Source organism: Galeopterus variegatus, unplaced genomic scaffold, assembly GCF_000696425.1.
Source record: "Galeopterus variegatus unplaced genomic scaffold, G_variegatus-3.0.2 Scaffold3125, whole genome shotgun sequence".
Taxonomy (NCBI): domain Eukaryota; kingdom Metazoa; phylum Chordata; class Mammalia; order Dermoptera; family Cynocephalidae; genus Galeopterus; species Galeopterus variegatus.
In genome coordinates this window covers 133,659-142,293 of record NW_007729236.1, presented here as the reverse complement: position 1 = coordinate 142,293, position 8,635 = coordinate 133,659, and the positions used below count along the sequence as shown (strand labels likewise).

At 41.4% G+C, this 8,635-nt stretch overlaps 1 pseudogene; it reads right to left on the bottom strand.

Moving 5' to 3' along the window:
- Positions 1-5,237: 5,237 nt before the first annotated feature.
- LOC103599840 overlaps positions 5,238-8,635 on the bottom strand; it is an 84,951-nt pseudogene continuing 81,553 nt past the window's right edge.

Below are 8,635 nucleotides of genomic sequence, written 5' to 3'. Positions count from 1 at the left end.
AGATTGATGAGACTAGTTTGATTAGTTTAATGAGATTGATGAGACTAGTTTGATTAGTTTAATGAGATTGATGAGACTAGTTTGAATAGTTTAATGAAATTGATGAGATCAGTTTGATTACTTTAGTTAGATTGATGAGACTTGTTTGATTAGTTTAATGAGATTGATGAGATTAGTTTGATTAGTTTAATTAGATTGATTACACTAGTTTGATTAGTTTAACTAGATTGATGAGATTAGCTTGATTAGTTTAATTAGATTGCTGGGTGTTGGGTTACACCCGGGCCACCAGCCATTTTGGGAAAGTACCTCAACCATTTTAAACTTGCTTTGGGCTGATTCTGGGAAACCGAAACCTAAGCGGAGAACTCAAAACTTAAAAGAACTAACTTCTGGGGTATGGTGACTCTGCACTTTTTTCCCGCCTGCCCTGTCCTCACCCCTCCTCCCAGGTAGCAGTGTGTCAACTCCCTATTGGGTAAGAGCTCCCCCGCCCCTGGTACCTTATAAAAACCCCTGCTTGCTGTAATAAACAGAGTTCCGGCTTTGACCGCTCTTCTGGCTCGGTGTTCTTTCTTTGTCCCCGGGGCCGAAGCGCAGAGGGGATCGGGCCTGCGACACTCATCATCCCGCTCAGCCCCACGGGAGGTTACCGCCGGCTGGCCCAGGGTCCTCTCCCGCCCTGTGTTGTTGGTCCCCGGTGGCGAGGAACCAACAAAAAAGCTAACCTTCCAACTAAAAAACAAGAAAATGATAGAAAAATTAAACCCCTAAAGAACAGAAAAAAGAAAATAATACAGTGTGGATAATGATAAATAATGGTGCTGCAGTTTCTGCTCACTAATACTAGAGATTCGGGGACAGAACAGTGGCAAGTGGAAGTGAACTCTGCCCAACAGGGCCCTGTAACTCCTGCATTCAGCCACACCTCAGGTTCGATGCTGGACACCATTTTGTCGTACTCACTTTTACCCCTCCTTGGGGCCTGGGTTTCTTCCCCTCGCTAGGGCTCTGAGGACACACAAGGGACCACTGCAGACTTCAGGGGGCTCCTTCAGTGAAAACAGGCTCTGGGGCAATTGCTAGTTCTGCAGATGTGTGTGCAAGAACCACCAGGCACAAGGCAATACACAAGTGGAACTGGGATTTACTATGTTGACCGTCTTAGTGGCAAGATAAAAACATAGCACTCCATCACTGCAGATGTAAACAGATATTCCTGAAGTACAGAGCACACGGTACACACACTCATACCTATTATATGGTCCCATTTGAAAATAGGAATAGGAATAAAGGACACATCTTCCTTCCAGACACAACATCTCACTAATTAGAATATGATAGTACTACTGTTTATAGCAGTTAAAGTGATTGCAGATTTTATCTATTAACACTTTTGTGCCTGATCTGTGCATTCTCATGGAAATGTTTTTCTTCAACCCACTGATTGGCTCTGTGTTAGCTTCAAAAATTGGAAAATATTACTTTTACTTAACAGAGTTTTGTAAAAATGGTCATACAAATTCACCTACTGGGCCAGCCCGTGGCTCACTTGGGAGAATGCGGTGCTGATAATACCAAGCGAAGGGTTGAGATACACTTATCAGTCACCTTAAAAAAAAAAAAAAAAACTCACCTACAATAGGAGAGTAGGAATAAAGTAAGAAGCACAGTACTTTAGAAAATAAATTTAACATAATATAAAGAATTAGCACTTAATGTCAAAAATTTTGTGGTAAGCCTTCCAATCAAGATGGGAAAATAGATGGTCCCCAGCGTCACTCTATCCTGCAAATCAACCAGTTTACAACCATTAAAAAGCAATGACAGCCAAGCTGGGGCTGCTAGAGCTCAGGGGAAGAGGAGGAGAGACCCATGGAGTTCATGAAGGCAAGACAAGCCACCATGAGAGTAAGAAAGCATCGCTCCCACCATTTTGAGCCCCAGCCACTTTAATGCTGAAGGTGGTGAACACATGAGCAAGAGATGTCAAAAGCCACAGCTGTGCCCCTTGTATGAAGTTGCTTGAAAGTGGCAGGAGAGAAGAAGGACTTAGTGGACCCCATGCCAGCAAGACAACTAACAGGGTTTCCATGGATCCATGTAAGAGTGAGAATCCACAGAAAACAGAAAAAAGTAAACACTCAGAAGCTGGTGAGTCATGACAAGGGACATGCATGGCCTGTCCTATGGGAAGTGTTTGGAGTGTGGGCAGTTGGGGAGATGGGCCCAGCAAGGATACATTGGTGAACAGCACAGACAGCTGATCTGCTCTCCAATCAGCACAGGATCACTCAGTGTAGACTGGTCAGGAATACAGAATTGCTGAGGTTGGTTTGCTGAAAAGACTCAGGCCCAGACCAGAGTTTCCACACAACCCAGGTGTACCAGACCTCATGAGGCCAGGAAGTACATACAAGGTCAACCATTAAAACATGAGCTGCACACAAAGACTTCCCCAGGGAATCGGCAGCAAAACAGCAATTTAGCTAAACCACAGGGCTCAACTGCTGCTCCGAACAGGAAGCTCCTCAATTGTAGAAATAAGCAGAGAACAACAAATTAATTCCTGTGCAGAGATTAAGTGGTGGGAATAATCCAACATAGAAGTGAAAGAAAAAATAAAATATCCACAGATTAGAGACAAAGTTTGATCTTAAGTAGTAAAGGTCTAACGCCACCAAAGAATGCCTATAAAACCTACTGCAGGAGGTGCCATGAGCTCTTAAGATGGATTGGTGGGGGACCAAAGGTCTCAGCCATCCCCCAATATCCATAATGACCCCAGTGATGACCACTGAGCAACTGCAGGATGCAACGTGGGCTCCTGAGCCAGGGCTGTGGGGGGCCCAAGGGCTTCAGCCATGCTCCCCCTAAATCCACAACCAGCCCAGTGATAACCACTGAGCAACTGCTGGTAGTGCCCTGGAATCTCAAGCTGGGATGGTGGAGGGCTGAGGGCCTTGGCCACACCCCCATCATCTGCCACCAGCGTAGTGATGACCACTGTACCACCACAGGAAGTGCCCTGGTCTCCCAAGCTGGGTCAATGGGCAGCCAAGGGCCTCAGCCACATTCCCTGGACATTGAAACCAGCTCAGTGACAACCAGTGAGCTGGTGTAAGAAACACTCCAGGCTCCTGAGCTGGGGCAGTTGGGTGTCAAGGGCTTGAGCCCCACCCCCTAACATCTGCATCCAGTGCAGTGACAACCAAGGCACTGCTAGAATCCCCCTTGTCTCCACTGGAGGAATGAGGGAGGCCATGGTCTTTGATCATGCTCCAACTCATTCCCCCTCTTCCCATGCTATTCCCCCCCCCTTCTCCCCAACTCCTCCACAACAACACCTTAGAATTAGGCACGGAGCCAGGGGAAGCTGAAGCAGGTACAGAGCATACCCAAAACACCATTTCTCATGCAGGTATTCTCCCCAACTCCTCCACAACAACACCTTAGAATTAGGCATGGAGCCAGGGGAAGCTGAAGCAGGTACAGAGCATACCCAAAACACCATTTCTCATGCAGGTAGCCCACATACCCACAATTGCCATGGCTGCTGCAAAAGCAGCTAGGCTCTATAGCAGCAGTCACAGCCACCATGCACATGGTACACCAGACTCTCAACTGCATTGACATGAGAGGCACCCGTGGAGACAAAACAAAAATCCACTCTTCTACAAAACACACTCCAGAGTAAAAGAAGCATCTGATTTATGATAATAGGCGAGGACTCAGTGCTGGACAGATCATCTAGACAGCAAGTGAACAGAGGATCACTTCAGCTATCAGATGGAGAGAACAAATCTATGGTGATTAGAAGGCGGAGTGCAAGAGGAAGGGGAGAGCTTAGATAAGGGACATAAAGAATAAGTATGATTTGTACCAATGAATAGGCTAATAAAAATATTCTGATGTAAGTCATGCTATTATCCTATGTGTAAAAGTATTTTCTATCTATACTTGTGCTGGCTTCTGTCAAGACAAATTTTAATATAAAATACTTACATGCATAAGTGCAGCGTACTTGGGGCTGTTTTGTGCATTGCGCGCTGTGTAGCAGCATCTTCGGCTTCTTTTCACTAGACCTTTTAACTTTCAGTTATGACAACAAAAATGTCTTCAGACATAGCCAAATATCCCCTGGCGGGCAATATCACCACTCATATTTAACCATTATTAGTCAAAACTTTTAAAATAGTTTTGATCCTACGTTTACCAATTGTATTTGAAAGTTTACATTCACATTACATAAATTGATAGCTTTCATTGCAAATTATCTGACATATAAAAATAAAAGTTATGTTGAAATCTTTGACAAATTATCAATATTGATGAAGATAAACTTATTGTCACTATTCAATGAGATGTCCCTGCCTGGCAAGGTGGTCCATATGTATTGCATTGTTTCTCCCCATAACCGAATTTTCCCATAAGGAGACTTGGAAGTAAAAGTGAACAATATGGGTCTCTCCTCTGCGTGAATATTCTCATATTCAAGAACTGTCAACTTCTCTCAAAAACTTCATAAAGTCAGTTATTAGCACAGTGGGCTACTTGTGTTGTAACACAAAGAGATCACACCTGAAATGGCCAGCCATAGTAAGCATTTCTTACATAAAATATGAATAGAGGATGTGGGGGATAGAGTTGGAAAGAACTATGGTTTCTTCAATTCGGTCTGTCTTAAATTATGGTGAATTTCTCCCACCTATGGCCCCTGACTCTATGCTAGGAGTCATCTTCTCTTTGGTCCTAGAGAATGAGAAATCAGGGACAACTGCATGAACATTTTTTTTTAATTGTCCGGCCTGGAAGTAATGTTCATCACCTGCATCCATACTCCCCTGAACACAGCTAAACTACATGGTTCCGCACACAATAATTAAAGGCTGAGATTGCAGGTATGTGTACAAGAGAAAGGTATTTTTAGAACATACCCAGTCTAATCCATGCAGAATTTCCACCGTGCAAATTATCTCATGCCTGCTGCAGTGTGTTATGTTCACTTTACTTTTCTTTCTTTTTTTAAATTCCCAGGGACTGGCCAGTACAGGGACCCACGGTGTTATCAGCACCATGCTTTAACCAACAATATGCTAACTATAGCCAGCCCTGTAAATGCTGAAAAAAGATGTTTTCACAATTACTGATCCCTTCTATATCTGAGGGTTGTACATTGGCTGTTTCAACTACTTATAAAACTATAATACAAGTAAAAAACAACACAGTATAACAACTAGTTACAAGGGATTCCTTATGTATTCAGTAATGTAAGTATTCTACTCAAGATATAAAGGACACAGAAAAACGTTCATAGTTAATATTGAAACAGTACAGCATTTAGAGAAAGCACTTGATCATTTGCAAGTGTTTTCATCACCAGAGGCTTCTGGAGCCAACCTCCAATACCAAGAGACAGTTGTGCATTTATACAGCTTCTTCTTGGTATAAGTTGTCTGATGAAATGTGAGGTATGATTTATAGCAAAACCTTCTCCCACAGTCATTACATTAATTGAGATTTTCCCATGTGTGAATTTGTTCATGTCTATTATGGTGAGTTCCAGTAAACTGTTCTCCCACATTCCTATATTTATATGGTTTTTCACCTGTGTGAATTCTCTCATGCCTTCTGAATTCTACCTTTTGGTTAAAACCTTTTCCACGCTCTTTACATTTATATGGTTTCACCCCTGTGTGAGTTCTCTGATGAATGCTCAAGTATGCCTTTTTCCTAGAAGCTTTTCCACATTCTTTACATTCATGTGGCTTCTCACCTGTGTGACTTTTCTGATGCCTGCTGAGGTGTGACTTTCACTTAAAAGCTTTTCCATATTCTTTACATCCATATGGTTTCTCACCTGTGTGAATTCTCTCATCTCTGTTGATGTCTGAATTTTGGGTAAAAGCTTTTCCAACCTCTTTACATTCATATGGCGTCTCACCTGTGTGAGCTCTACGATGAAAGCTGAAGTATGACTTTGCTGGCAGCTTTTCTGCATTCTTAACACTCACATGGTTTCTCACCTGTGTGACTTTTCTGATGTCTGCTGAGGTCTAACTTTCGGCTAAAAGCTTTTCCACATTCTTTACATTCATATGGTTTCTTGCCTGTGTGAATTCTCTGATGAATGGTGAGTTCTGACTTTTGGATAAAAGCTTTTCCACAGTCTTTACATTCATATGGTTTCTCCCGTGTGAACTCTCTGGTGAATGCTGAGGTTTGAATTTTGGTTAAACGTTTTGCCACATTCCTCTAAAAGCTTTTCCACAGTCTTTACATTCATATGGTTTCTCCCCTGTGTGAACTCTCTGGTGAATGCTGAGGTTTGAATTTTGGTTAAACGTTTTGCCACATTCCTCACATTCATATGGTTTCTCACCTGTGTGACTTTTCTGATGTGTGCTGAGGTGTGACTTTCGGCTAAAAGCTTTTCCACATTCTTTACATTCATAGGGTTTCTCCACTGTGTGAACTCTCTGGTGAATAGTGATGTATGACTTTTGGCTAAATGTTTTTCCACAGTGTTTGCATTCATGTGATTTCTCACCTATGTGAGCTTTCTGATGAATGCTACAGTGTGACTTTAGGTTAAAAGTTTTTCCACATTCCTCGCATTCATATGGTTTCTCACCTGTGTGAATTCTCTGATGAATGGGGAGTTTTGATTTTTGGAAAAAAGCTTTTCCACAGTCTCTACATTCATGTGGTTTCTCACCTGTGTGAGTTCTCTGATGAATGATGAGTTGTGACTTTTGGTTGAAAGCTTTTCCACAGTCTTTACATTCATATGGTTTCTCACCTGTGTGAGTTCTCTGATGAATGATGAGTTGTGACTTTCGGTTAAAAGGTTTTCCACAGTCTTTACATTCATATGGTTTCTCACCTGTGTGAATTCTTTCATGCCTGCTGAGGACAGATTTATTGCTAAAAGCTTTTCCACATTCTTTACATTCATATGGTTTTTCACCGGTGTGACCTCTCTGATGAATGATGAGTTTTGACTTTTCATTAAAAGTTTTTCCACATTCTTTACATTCATATGGTTTCTCACTTGTGTGAATTCTCTGGTGAATGGTGAGTTTTGACTTTCTGATAAAAGCTTTTCCACATTCTTTACATTCATATGGTTTCTCCCCTGTGTGAACTCTCTGGTGAATAGTGATGTATGACTTTTCACTAAATGTTTTCCCACAGTCTTTACATTCATATGGTTTCTCACCTGTGTGAGCTATCTGGTGAATGGTGAGTTTTGACTTTTGGATAAAAGCTTTTCCACATTCTTTACATTTATATGGTTTCACACCTGTGTGAATTCTCTGGTGAATGGTGAGTTTTGACTTTTCGCTAAAAGCTTTTCCACATTCTTTACATTCATATGGTTTCAAACCTGTGTGAATTCTCTGGTGAATGGTGAGTTTTGACTTTTCGCTAAAAGCTTTTCCACATTCTTTACATTCATAGGGTTTCTCCCCTGTGTGAATTCTCTGATGAATGATGAGTTTTGACTTTTGCATAAAAGCTTTTCCACATTCTTTACATTCATATGGTTTCAAACCTGTGTGAATTCTCTGGTGAATGGTGAGTTTTGACTTTTCGCTAAAAGCTTTTCCACATTCTTTACATTCATATGGTTGCTCCCCTGTGTGAATTCTCTGATGAATGATGAGTTTTGACTTTTGGATAAAACCTTTTCCACATTCTTTACATTCATATGGTGTCTCACCTGTGTGAACTCTCTGGTGAATAGTGATGTATGACTTTTCGCTAAATGTTTTTCCACAATCTTCACATTCATATGGTTTCTCACCTGTGTGAGCTCTCTGGTGAATGCTGAGTTTTGCCTTTTGGATAAAAGCTTTTCCACATTCTTTACATTCATATGGTTTCTCACCTATGTGAATTCTCTGATGAATGCTGAGTTGTAACTTTTTGTAAAAAGCTTTTCCACAGTCTTTACATTCATATGGTTTCTCACCTGTGTGAGTTCTCTGATGANCAGTATATTTATAGCGTTTCTCTCCTGTGTGCATAATCTGATGTTGACTGAGTTTACATTTCCTAGAGATCATTTTCCCACAAACCTCCCATTGAAAAGTTTTCCCTTCTACCTGATTTACTTCATGGGTAATGACAGCTGACTTACCACAGTTTTTCCCATACTCATTATACTTGTACGTTGTCTCATCCACATGAATATTTTCATGTGTAAATACTCTCTCTGTGTTGGAGGATTTCCTTTTTCCACTGTATTCTAAAGGCTGCTTCCCAGTTTGAATATTGGGATGCTGGCTAAGATGCTCATGATGTCTGGGCAATTTTCCAATTAAAAGATGGTCATCAGGTTTCTCTCCAGTAGACATCGTATCAGGCTCNTGACTTTTGGTTAAATGTTTTTCCACATTCTTTACATTCATATGGTTTCTCATCTGTGTGAATTCTCTGATGAATGATGAGTTGTGACGTTCCATAAAAAGCTTTTCCACAGTCTTTACATTCATAGGGTTTCTCACCTGTGTGAATTCTCTCATGCCTGCTGACATCTGACTTTTGGGTAAAAGCTTTTCCACATTGTTTACATTCATATGGTTTCTCACCTGTGTGAACTCTCTGGTGAATGCTGAGTCCTGACTTT